Source organism: Oreochromis niloticus, linkage group LG10, assembly GCF_001858045.2.
Source record: "Oreochromis niloticus isolate F11D_XX linkage group LG10, O_niloticus_UMD_NMBU, whole genome shotgun sequence".
Taxonomy (NCBI): Eukaryota; Metazoa; Chordata; class Actinopteri; order Cichliformes; family Cichlidae; genus Oreochromis; species Oreochromis niloticus.
Genome location: NC_031975.2, coordinates 30,294,003 through 30,313,213, shown reverse-complemented (window position 1 = coordinate 30,313,213; position 19,211 = coordinate 30,294,003). Strand labels below are relative to the sequence as shown.

The 19,211-nt window shown below is 43.1% G+C and overlaps 1 protein-coding gene and 1 long non-coding RNA gene across 3 annotated transcripts in view; one reads left to right on the top strand and one right to left on the bottom strand.

The window, feature by feature from the left end:
- Positions 1–5,708: 5,708 nt before the first annotated feature.
- LOC102082024 (uncharacterized) lies at positions 5,709–10,142 on the bottom strand. Of its 2 annotated transcripts, none has more exons than XR_269537.3 (3): positions 9,337–10,142; positions 6,300–6,416; positions 5,709–6,130 (listed from the first exon to the last, which is right to left on the bottom strand). It is a non-coding gene; the product is annotated as an uncharacterized LOC102082024 (long non-coding RNA). The 2 variants fall into 2 exon arrangements; XR_001225208.2 differs by having other exon boundaries at positions 5,709–6,127.
- prr7 (proline rich 7 (synaptic)) overlaps positions 7,309–19,211 on the top strand; it is a 27,786-nt gene continuing 15,883 nt past the window's right edge. Inside the window, 2 exon segments of the mRNA XM_005472318.4 lie at positions 7,309–7,450; positions 8,883–9,297. The gene's annotated coding sequence lies outside the window, so the exon portion shown is untranslated.

The window sequence follows — 19,211 nt, the reverse complement described above, 5'->3', positions numbered from 1 at the left end:
GAACATCAGCTTCTGTTCTATGGGAAGCAGGGAAAGCTGTGATGAGAGGTAAAATAATTTCTTTCTCATCACATAAAAAGAAAGAAGAAAACAAAAATATTCAGGAATTAGAAAAAACCATCAAATCCCTAGAAGAAGCCTACGCGTACCACCAAGATCAGGAAACATTGAACAAAATACGCAAAACAAAACTAGAATTAAATGAGATAATTGATAAAAAAACAAAATTCTTAGTACAAAGACTACGCTTACAAAATTATGAACATAGTAATAAATCCGGTCAATTTCTAGCAAACCAGCTAAAAATAAATAAAGAAAAAACAACTATATGTGCTGTTCAAGATTCATCTGGGAACACAGTATATGACCCGAAACAAATAAACAACATTTTCAGGGATTTCTATAAAACGTTGTATTCACCACAAATAAACCCATCTAAAAAGGAAATTGATCAGTTTTTAGACAACATAACTCTCCCAAAATTATCAGACACTCAAGCAATGGCACTAGATTCGCCACTGACACCAGGTGAACTCCAGGAAGCCCTGATAAGTATGCCCAATAATAAGGCTCCAGGCCCAGATGGCTTTCCTGCAGAATTCTACAAAGAATTCTGGACGATTCTAGCACCAGTTTTATACAGAACGTTGTTGGAAATCAAAGAAAATGGCAGACTTCCATCAAATATGAATTCTGCAAACATTAATCTCTTACTAAAACCAGGCAAAGACCCTGTATATCCCTCAAGCTATCGTCCAATATCCCTTATAAATGTAGACCTCAAAATAATCTGCAAAGCTCTCTCAAAGAGATTAGAGAAAATAACCCCCCTCTTAATTCATCCTGACCAAACTGGTTTCATAAAAGGTAGGCACTCATCAACAAATACACGTAGATTACTTAATTTGATAGACTACTCATACAGTAAAAACCTTGAAACTACAATATTTTCTTTAGATGCAGAAAAAGCGTTTGACAGAGTTAACTGGAAATTTCTATTTGCAACTTTACACAAATTTGGTTTTGGATCCTCTTTCATCAACTGGTTAAAAATATTATATAATTCCCCAACAGCTTGTGTGAGAACAAATGACCAGACATCCTCCAGCTTCTGTCTCCTGAGGGGCACCAGGCAGGGATGCCCACTCTCCCCTTCACTGTTTGCAATTTTTATCGAACCACTAGCAGCAGCAATTAGACAGAATTCAGTAATTAAGGGCATAAAATGCAAGAATGTAGAACATAAAATCAGCCTTTATGCGGATGATGTGTTACTCTTTCTCCAAAATTCACAAACCAATATCTCTGGGGTGATTGAACTGATAAACTCTTTTGCAAGAATATCAGATTACTCAATTAACTGGTCAAAATCTACAGTCCTTCCGATTAATTGCTCCTTCCATAATTCCTCTTCTACTCCACTGCAATCGGGAAATATAAAATATTTAGGTATTAATGTATCTCCCAAGCTTGCAGATCTAACTAAATTAAACCATATCCCACTTTTAAAGAAGGTAGAAGGTGATCTGGCTAGGTGGAAATGTCTACCCATATCACTCATGGGAAGGGTTGCCGCTATAAAAATGATGGTATTACCAAAAATAAATTATTTATTCTCAATGATCCCAACTAAACCGCCGCAAGATTGGTTCAGATCTCTAGATTCATATATGTCCAAATTCCTTTGGAAAAATAAGCCCCCACGTATAAGCTTAAAAACACTACAAAAGACCAAGGATAAAGGAGGATTAGAACTACCTAACTTTCAGCACTACTTCTTAGCCAACAGGCTTCAGTTTATCTCAGGATGGCAAAAACATACCCTCTTAGATGAACCTTGGCTAGATGTAGAACAAGCACTTTGCAATAATCTAGAGATTTCAGATCTACCATTTATCAGCTCAAACATCCAACGACATGAATGCTTCAAAAGCATCAACATCAGCTCTTCTCTGACAGCGTGGTGGGAGTTTCTGAAGTTGACAGAGTCTTCATTAATCCCATGCAAACGTACACCTATCTGGAACAACCCTGACATATTACAAAACAATAATATGATAAACTTTTCAGATTGGAGTAGTAAAGGAATCAAATACTTAGAACATATACTAGAAGGAACAGAATTTATTTCATTTGACAGACTAGTTACACAATATGGGATCAACAAGAAAAGATTTTTAGAATATCAACAAATTAAATCCATAATAAAAAAGAGATTTAAACCGGGTCAAGTTGAACTACAAACGCCACCAAGTGTGGTTCAATTTCTTACTCTTAAAACCCCCAAATTACTATCCAAAATATACAGAATGCTTTCTAAAACAGATGAATCAATATCACTTCCTATTGCAAAATGGGAAGCGGATTTATCAGTTAACTTTGACCAAAACTTCTGGTCTCAGATTTGCTTAAAAACCTTTCATCTAATTAGAAATCCCAGTCTTCAATTAATTCAATACAAAATACTACATAGAGTGCACTATACAGGCCATCGGATGTTCAAGATGGGCTTTACGTCTACCAACAACTGCTCACACTGCCAAACCAATTCACCGGACAATTATATCCACGCTCTTTGGTTCTGTCCACCAGTTCAGAAGTTTTGGCGTGAGATATGTGAAGACTTATCAAAGTGTCTGAAATGTAACATTCCAACTTCCCCTTTAGTATGTTTGTTGGGCAGCTTAGATAATGTCACTCCGGAAAAGAATATAGCCCATATGGTTTTCACTGCCCTATGCATAGCCAAGAAAACAGTCCTCATGAACTGGAAAAATAAAAATAATCTTAATTCTAACCAATATAGAAATTATCTATTAGATTACATTAGTCTTGATACAGCCTCTGCCACCACATCAGATCAATTGCTCTGGGCTCCTTTGATCAGCTCCATCACCTAGTGGGGTGGGGGTCTTAGTTTGGTCCCACCTTCACTGTTGTGATTGGTGTGGGGGTAGGGACGGGCTTAGGGCATCAGGGGGTTCCCCGGGAGCATCTTCCTTGGGGGGCTCAACCCGGGATAACGGTCATGGCCAATTAGGGGCTCTGTTGGCTCTTAGGTGACGGTTTCCTCGTGGCTGCGTGCAGCAGGGCTAGGGGAGGGTCTGTGCTGACGGACGTGGGTTACTGACCTGGTAGCCTGGCTGCCCCTGGGTGGGTCCGGGATGGGCGTGAGGTTCTGGGGGCACTCCGTCTCTGGGCTGGGGCCCTGGCCAAGCCTCAGGGGCTTGGGTCCTGGTTGGTGTGTTGCCGGGGTTGTGGGCGGGTGGGTGTATGGGGGCCCAGTCCTGGCGCAGGGTGCCGCCTGTGCATCGAACCACCTGGGGGGCTCTTCAACTGGTGGGGGAGGTTGTCAAATCCTGCAGGAGATTTCCTCTCTTCAGGAACTCTCTCTGCAGGAGGGGGAGATACAGGAGAGGTGGAGGAAGATCTCAGCCTGGGCGTCTATTGTCTTGTGTAGTCTGGAAGATGAGTGGATGATGGGGTGGGTGCAGTTTTCTCTGTGGTGGGGTCGGGTGGACTGTCCCGGGCTCTGTGGGGCTGGGCGGCGTTGCTGCACTGGGCCCCGGTCCGGATGGGCCTGGGCCCCCCTTTCCCTGGCGGGTTGCAGAGTATGGGGGTGCCTACTGGGGTCAGCGGGGGAGCTGGCCCCAGGGAGGGGTCACTTGCCCCTCCCTTCCTTCCCTCCCCATCTCCAGCTGCCTCCCTCTTCCCGCTCCACCACAATCACCCACACATGCAGGGCCTTGGGGTAGGGGTGTGTCACCAGGGTGCAGAGGAGACATCCCCCCCCTCTGTCCCCTTCTGGCTGCCTCTGCCTCAATTTTATCCCACAACTTAGACATTCACATTACTCACACTCTCATTACACATACATATAGGATCTTGGGGTGGGCACGCTACACGGATTCCAAATTACCATCAGGGTGTACACCTCACCCCTGGCGTCGTTGCCCACCTCTCAATTTTAAATACACGTAGACATTGAGGGCTAGCAGGAGGGGCTATACGCTTACCTGCTGCTCTGGCAGGTAGCTCCATGCCCTCCTGGGTTTTAAATGCACCTTAGAACACACATACATCAACACTACATAAGAGCGGGTGGAGGGAGGTTTGGAGTCTTCCTACACCCCCGTTCTCTGCGGCCTGCTGGAGCGGGGGGGGCTAGGAGGAGGAGTTGGCCGTCCGACTGGGGTCTGGAATGTGGGGCCTCCCTGCTGCTGCGGAGTCGGGGCAGTCTGCTTCTCCCCACCGCAGGGAAAAGGGTAACATCACCTGGGTCTGGGCGCAGTTTCCCCCTCCAGGGGCAAGGGTACCTAGACCCGGGGCTTAGAGTACGCTTGGGGAGTGTGATTGTGTGTACAGCGTCTCTTTATGTCCGTCTCCACGTTGGGTGAGTGTTGAGTAATTGTATATGAGAGCATGAGGGTGGGAATGGATGTTTGTATCTGTGTGTGCCTGTTTGTCTGTGTCTTTATGTCAGGTTGGGTATCAGACGCCACCTCTCTGGGGACATCTCAGGCCCTCCAAGGTTTGGAGGCCCATCTCCCCCCACCACTTCCCCTGCCGGTGGCAGACGCCCTCAGACATCGGTGCGTTGGTGGTTCTTTGTGTCCGGGGGTGGGCGCCCAGGTACCCACCGGCTCACTCCTTGGCGGCTGCTTATCGGGGCCTGGAGCCTGGGGCTCGCTCGGGCCACTTCGGGGATGGGGTGCCCTCGGCCTCTCAGCCCGGGGCTCGGTCACTCAGGCACAGCTGGCTGCCGGCGGAGCTCACGGGCACGTCACTGCAACCCCCCCCGGCTTCTGCTCCGCGGCTGCTGAGTGACCCCTCATCTGGGACTCTCCTCAGCTCTTCTGGATAGTGGCGCGGCTGCCCCTCTGTTGGTCTTCCTTGGTCTCTTGTGTTCTGGGGGCCTCTGGATGTCTGGAGTTTTGATCTCCTCCATACCTGCTTCATGCCCTGGAGGACGGGGCAGTGGCCCCCCACACCCTCTAGCAGATCATTACATGAAGGAACCTTTTAAAAACAAGCGCGTTCATGCTCACAGGTGCACACACGGGTGATCACACACACAAACTACACCCTTTTTGGCTCCTACCTCAAAGCACACTGTGCGCTGTCGATCCTACGTGCTGCACAATAATGTTTAATATTTAGTATTTACTGTCATATTCCCATATATCATTGTGATGTTGTTTATTACTCTCGTTTTCTTCTGCTTGCTTTCTTTTTTTCTTTCTCAACAGGTGATCCAGGTGATCGATATATGTATTTTTTGTCTGCTTATTCTGTTGGTTTTTGGTTTTTGCCCTTCTCCCCCGTCCCTCTTCTCAGCTGTTTTTCTTTCCCTCTTTCTTTCTCCCCTTTCTTTCCACCAGTCAAGTCTGTCCTGTATTCAGCAAGTCAAAATAAAATAAACAATAAAAGGTGAATCAAATGGACCATTACGGCAAGGCTGGGATGGTCCATTTGGTAAAGTAAATCCGTTGGGCATCTTTCTTCGCCTTTAGACAATAATTCTGATGGCAAAAGAACCAAACGGGACAGGTTTAATAAAAAAAAAAAAAAAAAAAAAAAAAAAAAAAAAAAAAAGAAAGTCACTGCCTTTAACTTGTTGTGCATTTCTCCTCATCTTTAATCCACCTCCGTCCTTACTTTCGTACATAAAGGACTTCTCAGCACCTCCTTTGAAAAGTCTATGCAAGGAAACTTTACTCACTTCAACCCGAAATAAAAAGAAGCTAAACTCAAATCGTTAAGAGGAAAACCAAAGGCTTTTTTATTGCCTGTAACCCAGAAATCAGTCTCTGTACACAATACTGAAAGGTCACAACACCAGTGACACCACTGTAATGTATCTGCAGGGGAGAGGAGGTTTGAAGAAGGAGGTGTAGTCAGGAGGCACAGGTGGAACACAAACAATGGAGGGAGGAGGACTCTTTAATTTGATTCAGCTCTTTAAGATGGACAAACCTTAAAGCGTCACTGCAGTGCGCCCAATAAGACCTCTGCTCACATCTGTGGTGGGAAGCAGTGGAGATTCTAGCGTCTGCAGGGACGCTGGGCAAAAATGAACAGGGGGCCCCTCCCTGCAGGGGATGCTGGGTGCACATCCTTCACGTTGCTGCTGGTGCCAGAAAGTAATGATTCTGACAAAATGTAATAAAGGAATATAGTCCAAGATACTTTTTGATAACATAATAGTTCCACTGTAGAGGATTAAACGGACGTTCCTGGAGTCTAGCACGTAATAAAATTCACACTGCACATAATTTACATAATTTACACCAACACACCTCAGAGTAACTTAGTCAAAGCTTCATAACAGATCTCCAAGGCGATTTGTTTCTCCTCCCGGGATCAGCCCTCGGGGGCCCACAGTGGTCTGGGGCCCCAGTATTTGCCTTTCATCTCTGGTGGGGACATAATTTATAAAGGAGGAAAAATAAAGGCATGAAATTTCACTAAAATCCAACAAAAGCAGCAATATAACGAGACTGAAAAGACTGCTATGAATAATTATTTGGGCCTCTTGGTGCAGCAGTTGGGTATATCCCCTCTCTGACATCACATAGGACCAATGATAGACAACATAGTGTGTAAACCTGGGTGTTTTAAGGCCTGGCCTTTAGCTCACAGGGATTACTTGTGCACGAGCTAAACTCGTTATTAGAAACTTTGTCCATATTTAAGATGAACAGCCACCACTGGAACAGGAGATGCATGACAGGAAATAAGGAAAACTTATTGTTCAGCAGGAAAAACTGGCACAAAACACTTTCTCAGAAGCTGGAAATTTTTAACTAGAGATGCAGCATGCTAGATGTGATTTGAATCTAGTGTAATGAAGAAGTTTGAAAGTCAAATGAGCTGCAGGTAGTCTGAGCTCAGCCCCTGAAATCTGACCACTGATGCAGAGCCTTCAGCCATTATGTTAGCTGGAGCCTTTTATATATGGACTCGGACAGCACACTGATGCCTTACAGGTAAGTTTACCACTAATGACAGTGTAAATATTTAATGTTCAGGAGGTCCAGGTGTGTTTAACAGTCACCTGATACGAACTCACTGGTTTGTAGCATTGTGTTAAATATTAAAAGCTGGAAACCACAACTGAGTTCATTTAAGTTACTGCTCAGCTCACAGGAGACTGATTTAAAAAGGCAAACCTCAGAAACACTGGGGACTACATTTCCCATATTGTTAGCAATAATATTAGCAAGGAAGCTATGGTTAGCATGCTAGTTATACGCTGCTTTAATCTGGAGAGGTTAGTTTGTGATGTAACGAGATCATTAGCTAAGTTAGGATCAGCCCCTAGTAGTTTGGATGGATTAACTGACCTTATTACCTCATGCTAAGTGACGTAGCTAACAAATGAGAAAGGACAATAGTGTTAGCTACCACTGGCTAGAATAAAGACGATGAAATGGCTGGAAATGCACAGGTAGGACACCTGACGTCTTATTTTAATTCATCTTTTATTCAAAGCCTGTGGTTCATCATGCACTGATGAGCCTCGACATACCAATACTGGTATTTGGTGATTTAGCTATCTGATATATCAGCCGATATTTTTTTTTTTCATACACATGAAACATAAACAGATTTCTTTAACATTTGTTATGTGCAGTTATTTACAACTTCTCACTCAGATAACGTGACAGTGCAGTTTAAAAGTAATGTAGTTTTAATGTCAAAATAAGTTGTGGCTCACGCTCTGCCTGACTCAGTTCAGTTTAAATTCAGTTTTACTGATATAGCAACAGCAACAGCAGTCTCCTCCAGTCGCTGTATAATATGTCTCTCATAAGCCAGCATGAGAGAAATATGGTTTGTCGGGCTACGTCCACACGTACCCGGGTATTTTTGAAAACGCAGATTTTTCTATGTGTTTGCACCTTTCGTCCACACGTAAACGGCGTTTTCGGTCACTGGAAACGGAGATTTTTAAAAACGCCTACCAGGGTGGAGATTTTCGAAAACTCCGTTTTTGCATTTACGTGTGGACGAGGAAAACGGAGAAAACGCAGCGTCAAAGGTGTGCGCCTTTTTTGACGTCACACTGTGCGCCACGTTATTGTTTCGGTGAAATGAATTTCTACAATACTGTTACTGTTAATTGTACTCTCTGCAGTGTTTAAATGCTTACATATACACACATAGTTACTGTCCCTCCACACATACGACTCGGTTCTGTTTCTATGCCCCATCTTTGTTTACTATTTCCCACCGAGGCTTCTAGACTTCTGATTGGCCAACATTTCTACACGGTTAGGAATATATCGCCACCTGTTGTTTTGGCATGTTCCTAGCAGCGTTTTCCTTCATGTCTGCGTTTACGTGTGGATGGGATTATTTTTTAAAACGAAAATGGAAAATCTCCGTTTTCAAAAATACCCGTGTACGTGTGGACGTAGCCTCAGACTTTGCTCGGATCAGCTGGTTTTCATATTTGGGGCAGCAAACACCTGTTCGTAAGACAGCGCTCTCTGGTGGACAAACTATGCAACAACAACCCTCACACTGGTTGAAGGGTGTTTCTCTTTCACATGTTTACTTTTAATGTAGAGTTATGAGCTCTTATAAATGCAGATATATGTTGCATAGATCTGCTGATATATCGGTCCGGCTCTGTGGCATGCTGTGAGGAACTTGAACTTATTTTAAGCGGCTTGTGTTTTGTTTGCTCCCACTCCTCCTTGACACAGCTGGATCTCAGGTGCAGTCTTTTTCGGACTCTCCTGCATGAGTCTGAGAAAACCCCACAGCAGTAAAATCCACCCAGTTTAAACTGTCTGACATGGAAACATCACTCTAATGCTTTACACCTCTCTGCCTTCCTTCCTTCCTTTCCTCCTTCTGTCTTCCTTTGCCAGTTCGTGCGTCCTTGGAAAAACCCCGCCACCGGCAGCTTGATTTGTATTCTCATCATTCAAGCAGACAGACAGACAGACAGACAGCTGGCCCGAGAGTCACGAAACACTCCTGCTGCTGCTCCGCTGATGGAGAGGAGGGGAGGGACTGAGTGAAGGAGAGACAGAGGGAGAGAGAGGAGGAGGGAGGAGCCAGGCTGTCAAGGTGAACCGATAAACCTCTTTTTTATCAGCCTGACGTCCAAAACACGACGCGCAGCGCTGCCGGGAGGAGGCAGAGGAGAGAGGAGAGAGGAGCGGAGGAGCTCCCATCTTTACCGAGGAGAAACTGTGTTTACCTTTTTGGTTTTTAAATTGTGGACTCTAAGTTGAATGGCACAGTGAGCGGAGCCCGTCGGAACCAGCGCAGGAATTAAAGGTGAGTTTGTTTGTTTTTTCGATAACGTGGAGTTGTTACCTGCGCTGTCACGTTATCCTGGCTTGTCTGTGCGCAGACACTCCCGTGTTTTTGGCGTCGGTGCTCCTCGGAGCTGCTCCAGCGTCCCTCCTGCTGCTGGGGAATTAAAGGAGAGACCTTTGGAGAGCAGCAGTGCGTCTGAGCTGTTGCGCAATGTGGAAACCGATCAGCGTGTTTTGGGGATGATTTCACAGACACGACTCCGCTTAACGCAGAGTCACTAAACACAAAACAAACACTTTCCCGCGCACTTTTAGCGCCAGCTGCGCCCTCCTTGAGCCTCTTTAGCGACACATGGTTGCACCTGACGCACAGGTAGCTCTGAATGTTGACTGCTTCGGATCAGCCACAGCTCCACCTAACACGGCCTCGATGTCAGGGGTGACAGCCGGATCACATCTGGCCCACTGAACACTTTGGAGTGCGCAAAGCGAGTCATAAACGCTGAAAGTGGCCCAGAAGAAGCAGGTGCAGTGATTTAGAGACACACCTACACCTGCTGCCGTAAAACGTGTCCTCTATTTGAGAGGAAGGTCCAGTTTAGGGGCCTTAGAGGTCACGTGGGTGCAGTGATATATAGGCAGATGAATAAACGATTGTGAAGATTTATTTGGCCAAACTTCAGGTGTGTTGTGACACCTGGGCTACATCCACAGACCCCATCCGGGTGCTGTAACTGTGCCATAACTGGCCCAGACTGACGTCATATGTGTCCATTATTGGGGAACAAGTTCCAGTGCAGAGAGCTTACAGTGAAGCTTGAGCAGCGACTGATGGACGAACAGTTGAATGAAGAAGAAGAATGAGATTTGTAAGTTGTTATGCATTTAGTTTTCCTCAGTTTATTGAGAAATAATAAAGCGTTGAACATTTCAGCGGCTAAGTGGACTCGGTGTTTATCTTTACTGACCAGGTTTGTTGTAGTTTTTCTCCATATTCTGAACTCTGGACAGTCATGATAGACATGATATTATTACAGCACTGTTTAAATGACTTTCATTGACTCTTCTCTTGGTCTCAGCAACACAGACTGTATATAAATATGGACTTTGCCACAGTTTTTGTTTTTATAGCCAGAGGTAACAGGTGTGACTGAGACACCAGCCAGCACTGCTCGCTCACAGTTTGAGGGTAGCAACGATCATAAACAAACTCTGCTTTATTGTTGGCTTTACTCTGAAGTTTAGTTCAGTTCAGTTTAATTCATGTAGTGACGGATCAACGCAACAGTCAGTATCAGAGAGAAAACTCCAACAATCAGGTGATCCACTCTGAGGAAGCCCTTGGAGACTCTGGGGAGGAAGAAGTCCCTTTTAACAGGAAGAGGACAGTAATAGAAGCATGATCAGGGAGCCATCGGGGGTGGAGTCAGGGAGACAGGAAAAAACCCCACAAACTAAACAACCAGCACCCTGAGCCAATAGCAGCAGGGTTCAGGGTCACCTGATCCAGCCCGACCTAAAAGGAAAGCTTTAATCCTAATGTGAACAGTAGTGAGGGTATCTCTGTCTGCTGAACCCAGACTGGGAGCTGGTTCCACAGAACGGCCTGAAGCTGAAGGCTCTGCCTCCCATCCTACTTTTAGAAACTCCAGAAATCAAAAATAAACCAGAGAAAGCAGTGATGTATAGGGAATAAGCTACTGTGAGGTCTTTAAGACAGAGATGGGCTGATTGTTCCAGACTTTGTATGTCAGGAGAAGGATTTAGAATTAAATTCAGGATTTAATTAAAGAGAAGCTAGTTAGGCCTCATCAGTACTCTGCTGCAGCGTTTTGGATCAACTTGAGGCTTTTCAGGCTGATAATTAACTACAACAGCTCAGCTTAGAGGTATAAATGTTTGGACTAATTTTTACTCTGACACAGGATGTTTCTAAATTTGATGGTATTGAGATGAGTTTGTTTGTGAAAGGTTGCATTATTGTAAGAGGCAAGTCCTCATTTCTGGACTTGATTGCATTCACTGACTGCAGAGAGTCATTACTCCTCATTCCTCCCAACAAGCTTCCTCTCTAACACGATAAAGTCTCGACCTTGTGTTGTTGTCCTTCTGCTGCCTCTGGATAAAATGAGCCGAATGGAAACTTGCACCTTTACTAATGTGTTTCACGTCGTTTTGAGGCAGACCTTTTGAAGTATAAATGCATCGAGCTGACACTCATCGGTATGTGCCGTTTGTTTCATTATGGACACAAAACCGGCGAGACGGGATCAAAGCAGAGCTGAGGGGCTTCAAACCAGCGCTCCTTTAAATTGGTTCAACGTGCACACCCTCTGCACAACAAACAACAAGAAGGCGTCGAACAGAACACGGCAAAGACCTTCTTATCAGACCGAGGAGCTCAGGAACCTGCTGCTGAGGCCGAGACGAGGGCGAGATGAGCCTTTATAAGGACCTGCAACATTAGGCCTGATTGGACACACCTGTGGAGAAATGCTGCAGAGGAGGGACGTAAAGTGCCCCATTGCTGTGTTTAGTATGTGACGTCTGATTGTTTTGTATTCAGTGAGCATGTGAAGCATCTGCAGGTGAAACTGCTCTGCAGCCTCAGTCGTGACTCAGACCTTTATCCTCAGGCTGGTCCTTAGCAGTGAATCAGCTGGTTTATGATCCCAAAGAAACGACAACAAACCTTTTTATGTTTAAGTTGTTTAGGCTTTTTTGTTTAAGTGGACTTATTCTGGTTTTATTGTTGGGCTCTCCTAGAATAGCTTATTATGGTTAAAAGCTCAAAATAATCATTCTTGGTCCCTCAGTTCTTCCTCTGTCTGAAACAAGCTGTTTTAGCTCCTCCCCCTTAAATACAACTTTCTCCTTATTTGCTGTTCTTCATAAACAGAAGGTTTTAAAAGCAAGTGGGTGGGGCTTCTGTGCCTAAAGTGACCATAATTAGGGATAGCCCGTCTCGATGACATAATACAGATCCAAGAGCAGGTCAGTGAGCGGTCTGTGCGTTTGGCTCACAGGGGTTACTTGTGGATCGACTGACCTCTTCTTTTTTTTTTTTTTTTTTTTTTTTTTTTTTGAAATCCTACAGTTTCTGTATGACAGGAAATAAGGAAGAGCAAATAAGTGCCCTTTAACCCTGCTGAGATATTCAGATGACAGTGGTGATCTGTAGGGCACGAAACAGCACTAACTGTTTACTTGCTTACACAAATTGTAGGAAAAAACTTAGGGCATAAAAAACAGACAGTAAATGTCCCTCTAAAGCAGACATGAAAAGCAGAAAATGTTCACCTCATAGTCATGATTTCATTTGTCCTTTCAGCCACATTTTCTCAGTGACCTTTGAGAAATGTGAGTGCTGCAGACTTTTAAAGGACACCAGCAGGAAAAACAGCTCGTTTCCAGGAAAAGGTCTTAAGATTTTATCCGACACCCTCAGCATGTGGATCCGGTGATCATGAGGGATTTTTGAGTGAAAAGTGACGACAGATGTGTTGCTTTGAGAGGAGACACCGCGACCTACTGAAGCAGAAACTCTGAATCCTGACAGAGACAGAGATCAACCCAAAGCTGGAAGTACATCCTGGGAGGAATTTTCCATGTTAACAGGATACCTGAAGGGTTTTTTTCTTTTATTTGTAATCACACATGATCACTTTCATTTTTAAAACTAGACCAGATATGAAATTTTACCAAATTTAGTGTAGACGTTGCTTTTAGAGCATAAAATTGAACTTGTGAAGGTTTCAGTCTTTCTGTGCTTATATTTTGAATGCCTTCATGCATTTTTATGACTCCAGGAACTAAGAGTTGCTTGCAACACACATTAATACCAAGCAATAGCCAGATTTGCTGGTGACCTATTTCTTCACATTGTTGGACTTTGGAATTTTTTTCTTTTTGTGACAGCGGTCAGATTCAAATCACACCAAATGTAGCGGATCTTTACTTTTGTCCTTGCTCCAGCTCTCCAACATGTTTTATGATTTTCACCTGGGTAGGTTTTAGGCAGTTTTGGAAAATAGATGAACAAGTGGCGATGACAGCATACTTGACGCCCTAATTTTTGTCTTTCCGATTTAAAAAAAATTGCTCAATATTTGGTAATTTAAAGTCTGACCTGTTGGTGGCAGTGTTGTCTCACTGTTAGGACAAATACTTATCTCCCTCGATTCAGCCCCATCCGGTTGAGGCAGATGGCCCCGCCCCTCCCAGAGACTGGTTTTGCTAGAGGTTTCTTCCTGTTAAAAGGGAGTTTTTCCTTCCCACTGTTGCCAAAGGTTTGCTCATAGAGGACTGTCTTATTGTTCAGGTTGTCTCTGTATAATTGTAGGGTCTTTACTTTACAATATAAAGCACTTTCAGGTGACTGTTGTGCTATATAAATGGTAACAAATTAAATTAAAAACAGGCATTGTAATGCAGAAATGTGTCATTGCGGCTTGCGGAGTGAAATGATGATGACAGTCAGGTCTAGTAAGGACCATTGTATACAAAACTGCTGCAGATGATGAAGAACTTGTTTTGTGTTGTTCATGTTGGAGGATGTGCGCTCTAAGTGGTTTAAAATGTTTCCAGCTATGAAGTAGCTAAAGTGGTTTAAACTGATGGGGGATTCTCACATACCTCAGCTGCCTCAACATGCAGTTTTCCAGGAAAGGTTTCCAGCTCCAGAAGCTAGAAAATCTTCCAAACTCCTGAAAAGTGTCAGCCTTCAGCTGCTGAAAAGGACAACAGGAGCTTTTTTTGGTTTTGACTATTCTCAAACAGATTGCTTACTATTATCATAAGTACAAATATGAGTTTGCACTTTTAAACCCTTCTTAAAGTTTACATAGCTGGTTTTGATAGACTGCAAAGAACTCAGAGCTGCTTGTGACCTTAAAGGAAGTGCAAACATTTAGTTACAGCATCCATGTTTCATAACTATTTTTCATTAGTGTTTTGTCAGGGTAGGCAGTGAAATCTAAAAAAAAGAGATATCAGTTAAAACATACCTAATGCGGTCTGCCTCCTTTTACCTGAAGTCATAAAGCTTCTCTAATGTCTGTTTGAATGTATTGCTATATGACGGCCATCTTGAGGCCACAGTTTGTTATTGTCTCTGGAAGCAGAATTAATGCCACTTGATTGCTGGGCCACTGATTGGGGACAGGGAGTGTCCGTCTCCTGTTAACAACTGCTAGAGTTTGTCAGTCTGAGAAGCTCGCAGCTGGTTGTTTGGACATGCACATTATGGATAAACCTGTGGTCTTTGATGGGACATTAGCATGCTTGACATGCTGCTGCTGGCTCTGAGATCAGTTACCACATGTGCTTGGTGTGGAAACATTGTTCTGTTTACTTACTCCCCAATTCAAGTGTATCATCCTACTGTGGCTCATGTAGGACAAACAACTATGGCCCCAGTTTACCTATAGTGAATGTAGGCTGTTAGTCCGCTGTTTATGTCAGCCAGGTGTCAACTCCTATTTATTTTAGAGAAGGCTGTCAAACCTCGTGAAAGTCCGATACGAGTCAATGAGTCAGTGAAACTCAGCCCTGTTCAATGCTGTTAGCCTCTGTTCCAACCTCTGTTAGCTGCTGTTAGTATTAGTGAATTTTCTTTGAAGTGGATCTAACATTGTTGTAGACAGTGAATAAACTCTGATGTAATGAGAGAATATAACTGAAGTGTTTATCAGAGGGAAAGTGTGATTATTAAGACATGACTTTGCCATTAGCTGATATAATGAATTAATAAATCTGCCCAAGGTCTTACACACAAATTAAGATAAAATTTCTTTGTAAAATTATTTTATTTACGAGGAATAATAAATGTATCATTTTAAAACTGTGGTTAAAACCACTGATATTTTTTTTTTTTTTAGTGTTATTCTTGAAATGTTTAATTTTCAGAATATGACTTAAAGTTAGAGCTGGGGCTGATATATTGACCAATATTAGCTATTTGTCGCAGTAAAGCATCAGCATTTATAACAGCTGTTTAATGGAAATGTAAAAAGTGCAGATATGAGAAACACCCTTTTACCACTGTGAGCGTTGATATTGTGTAGTTTATTAACTAGCGGTGCACTCTCCCACTTCTCTGTTATCATCATATGTTTGGGCACTACAAGAGCAAACAGCTGACCTGAGCAGTCGGGCAAAGCGTAAATGAGAAATCTACAACTGGTTGAAACAATAAAACAGTATTATTGTCATTTGGGTAACTACTCAGAAATAACTACAAATAACAAGTGTTTGTTTCATGCGTCTGAGGAAAAAAAAGAGACAATATAGCGAATTTCTAAATCCCCAAATGTCGAGATCAGTCTTTTAAATCACATATCCATCAGGCTCTACATAAATTGGACTACAGAAGGGCCGTGTATGTGCGGTTACCAAACATCAACGGTGATGGAAAATGAAATAACCAATGACCTGCTTTCTTTTCCCTCGCTCCGTGAAGCACTTTGATTTGCTTGGCTCTGATGGTGCACTCAAGTTGTCTCGTCGAGGTTGTAACAGCTTTGCAGATAAAAGCACAATTAGAACGTATTATCTCGAAACATCTCTTTTTAAAGAGGTTTAATTGTGTTGCATCCTCTCCTGCTTTTGCTATTGCCTCTCAGCTCCCAGAGATCAGCTTCATCTCAGATTGTGGTTCGAGTGAGAGCCATTAAAAGACAAAAGGAAGAGCAGATAAAAATAGAGCGAGTGTTATGTGTATTGTTGTAGGTGTAGAGGTGGAGGTCCAAGTGTGTATCGCTTCTCTTTGATGACTGTGTCGGACAGGCAGGAAGCGTGGGGAGTAAACAAAGCCTTTCTTCCATATCAGCGCTCACAGCAGATTGAAATATCAGTGGCTGTGCGACCTCACCGAGCCCTCAGCTGATGAATCACCGCTACTGAACAGTATTAAATTGCAACAGACACAAGGGTGTGACTCCCAAAGGTGCTGTAGGATGGAGGGAAAGAAACACGGCTTAAATAAAACGGTAATCTAGCACAAGTGTCCGATTCAGAGAAGAAAACACAGCCCTCAACATTTAGCTCATTTAAAAAAAAATTTTCTTGCAGCATGACAAAGTCAGAAATGTTTTTTAATTGTAGAAAATGTTTTTCACTTTAGCTAGACTCATGAGGTAATCCCGGCTGCTGAGTGTATTTCAAAGTGAGAGGAATTCCCACAGGAGTCGTTCTGACTGGAGAGAAAGAAGAAGTCTCTGAGAATCGCTTTATGGCTGCATAATTCTTTTCTGTTGTCTTTCTCAAGTACAACAACCACAAAAACACAACAATAAAACACGTTGAGCGACATAAGACATAAGAGACATTTAAAGTTGTTTTAAAAAAGAAAGAAAAACAAGCTAAGTGCCAAAATCTGCAGTTCCTTGAATGTCCAAACAAAAGTGAGTCAGTCCCCATGGACTCCTATCCCAGAAAGTTGATACTGGTCATTTGATCAAACACTTAAAGTTGATCAGGGAAGAAATGAGAAATGACAGGCCGGCTTTCTTAGACTGTGACATTTCCATCAGTAATGTGTAAACCAGCATAAATGGAACGTATTCAAGGTTTGACTCGCTTCCTTCAGTGAAGCACAAATTGGGTGTTATCAGGATGCTACAACACAGAGACACAGCGTCCGGGGAAGCAGATCATCATATCAAAAAGACCCAGAGTACATGTAGTTATCTCAGCCGGACATTTGTCAAAGCTGGGAGGGCACCTAAAGAAAGCTCCAGGCGATCCTGGAGAGACGGGCAAACTGCTGCCTAAGTGAAAACCTCTCCTGATCCCTCATGTCGGGAGTATCAAACAGCTGAGATGCATTTTTTTGCAACATTACATCTGTGGCTTTCAACCCCCCCCAAATATTGGTCTGCCCAAAGGTAAATGGCACAACATAGAAAAACCACCTTGTCAGGCCAGGACTCTGCAGTCTGTTTACACCTGCAGGCCAGTGTGCACTGTATTACAGATAAGGATGTAGACGTGCTGAACAGGGAAGAACGCTGGTTTGGGGGGGCGAGTCAAGGAGGCCAGTTAAAGAGAAAGACCATCTCTGAACTGAGCAGGAAGCCTCACCATCTTACAATGCTGTGATTGCAGCCACTCCCCAACTCTCTGTGAATGCTGCTCATGGCCCCTGATCAATACTCGCGGTCCATTGTTAGACAGTGTTGCTGGTTTTAGTCATTATGCAAATGTAGTGTTTATAAGGTTGGGGAAAGCTGCAGTCAGCTGAGCTTCAACGTTACTGTAAATGCAACGTCCAGATAAACACCTGAATGATGAGCGTGCATCAAGACATAGACTCTCGTGTTAAAAAATTTACTTTAACTTCTAACTAGATGATGTCAAGAGTAAAACTACAAAATTTTGTAATACTATAATGGAAAGAATGTAAGTTACAGACTTATCCCAGAAATTTGAAATTAACTGTAGAAAATTAAAATTTATCCTGTTATTAACAACTGCAGCGCACATGTGGAGATAATTGTTTACAGTTGGCATCGATTTTTTTTCTTTAAAAACATAAAGAAGTAACTTGCTCCTAAATTGCTGCCAAGCCTGTTTCACACAGTTGGAGCTGCTAGAACACAGATTAGCGAGGTGTTACCTGAGAATCAGTGAAGTTAAATGCACAACAAATAACGTGGACAAAGTGATTTCTATGGCTCCTTTATTAGGCTGTGGGACAGTTTTAGTGCTCTAATGTGCAGCTGTTATGTTAAAAATACAGAGCAGCATGATGGTAGATGGAGTGGTACTTGTGTGCTGCTTTCTACTCTATTTGAGCATTCAAAGCACTTTCTACTATAAGACTTTCAATTGGTAGACAATTGGCTGAGCGAAAGCTGCCCTGATGTTGTGATCAAATCACCAGACAGACAACTTTCTACAGCAGCAGTTTTTGATATATTTTCCATTCTTTTCATGCTCCTGTCACCCATTCCTCTGATAATGTAACTGATTGGAGTAGGCATGGCTCAGGTGATCAACTTTGTGTTGAAGTGAAATGGGAGCTGGAACGTTGATAACCACAGTCATGATGTGGGTTTTAGGTTTTGTTGAACCAGCGAACGCAATGAATGATAAAGATCAAATGGACCATTTTGGAAAAATCTACAAAGATAACTAAAAACAAAACTAAATTCTTATTGCAGAGGGTCATCAGAGATAATCACTCAGAACTCCGCCTTACAGCGAAATTATTATAAATGAGAAGATCCTTCGAGAACTTTTTGATTTTTGCATCAGCTAACCCTGAAAATATCCAAGAAAACGCTTTAAACAAATATTCAACGACAATCGAGCAAAGGTAACAGAAAGACGTGTCAGGTCCTTCTTGTAGAATTAGAAACGGGAATAGGGCACAGGTGGAGGGGATTAAGATGTAATTAACAATTACAAAAAAGAGAACTTGGTTACTCGAAGACTCGGGTGGGAACAGAATCAGAGAGAAGACACAAGATGCAGAAAAGCAATTACTGATCTAAAACAGGAAGTGAGCAGACACAAAACCCCCACAAGAAACCTAAAAGTAAGTAAAACTAAAAACTTGGCAAATCCTCCACAAGAAGCAGGGACCATGAATCAGGAAGGGGGAATAAAAAAGGCAGTCTTAAAAAAGCACCAGTTACCAAAATACCCACATATGACTTCATCCTACCCTCATTTCATAAAGACCCTTTGCCTTTTTGATGTAACACTACTGAAAAATGTTTGCTTAACACAGTAAAACTTTTTACATTTCTACCATCTTGCAGTACTCTCCTAGCACCATCACACTTTTCAGTATAAAACTGTGTCAGCACGATTCTTGAGACTAAAGTTGTGCAGAATCAGATCTCTCCAGATGGAGGTCTGCAGTCTAACGTCTGTCTGTCTGTTTGGGGTCGTTGACATGAAGCCCTGCAGGATCTTCTGTTCGCC